Here is a 1,437-nt window from a genome sequence, read left to right on the forward strand (position 1 = left end):
AACACGTTCAAAGCTCTCTAAGTTATGATGAATAGCCGCAGATACGGCCTTGATGTCACGGCTGATGGAAGAGCGACCAGATGAGAGATGATGATGGTAACGATCACCCGAGGCGCGGACATGCATACTCATCGCGTACCGGTTAGTTTGATGTTTCGCCATTTTATATAAAATATTTACGTGGATTGTTCAACTTTTAATTTGATATATTATTTTGGCGCTGATTGTATTCGTTGACGACGTGGAGTTTTCAACAGGGGATGCTCCTTTGCAGAATAATTTTTATTTTTTTTTTTCCCCAGAGAGGAAATTTTACTTTTTGGAAATTGGGAAGTTTCTAGAAAAATAAAAAAGTGATAATGATATTTTGAATCCTCGTATTTGAAATTTAGAACAGTTCTGATTTTTTTATTTTTTAGAGAAAAAAGAATAGGTATAGAATGAATATGCATATTTTATTATATGTTTAAATTTGATGAAAATGAAGATATATTGTTAGAGGATAAATAATAGATTCTAAAAAAAAGAAAAGAAAAAAAAATACACGGCATATTTTGCATATTTACATTTACAATTTTACTTTTTTTAGAAAAATTTAGAATAATTTGGCCTACAATTTTTTATTCCTCTAAAATAGAAAATTAAAGAAAGGATAGATAATATAATTTGCATATTTAAATTTGGAACAAGTGAGAATATATAGAGCGAGATTCGATTAATATGTCATTGCCCTTAGTTTTCGATCTTATTGCATTCAGAACGCGGTTTTAATTCTTGTTCTTGTTGATCAAATTTTAGACACTCGTTTATTATAATCGTGATTCGAATACGCCAAAAGTTCTTGCGCGTTGGACTATCGAGTAGGAAAGTAGTTGCATTCTTAATAGAACGCTCTGTGCATTTTGAATTATAAGTAGATTGGCCAACATGACAGTACCAGTATCAGACATTGCAGGAAATTATTATTACATATATTATTATCATCGAATTCTTGTTTCAATTTTGTTAAAAAATCTTTTTCGTTTATCTGATACACGATAATTGTGATATAATAATATTATAAGCATTGTGAATAGTATAAGTAGTTATATATCCTTTACACGAAACCCTTTACGCTTGAAGAATTGTACGACTTGTTACGTTATTTCAGTTTATAAAGCTTTATCATGATTAATGATTTCTTCATTCTTCAAAACGATTGTTTTCTAAGAATATATAAATTTTTATTCAAATTTATTTATTAAAATTTAAAATTTCAATTGCTCAATTAAAATAATACATTTAAAAAACGTGTATTTATATGATTATCAGATTACAAAAGTTTGTAGAAAATTTATAAAATATACATGATACGCAAAAAAAACATTATTTTCATATAAATTTTAATTTACGTAAACATCCATTACGTGTGAATCATATATTTATGCGCATAAACGC

Source organism: Apis dorsata, unplaced genomic scaffold (assembly GCF_000469605.1).
Source record: "Apis dorsata unplaced genomic scaffold, Apis dorsata 1.3 scaffold_383, whole genome shotgun sequence".
Lineage (NCBI taxonomy): Eukaryota > Metazoa > Arthropoda > Insecta > Hymenoptera > Apidae > Apis > Apis dorsata.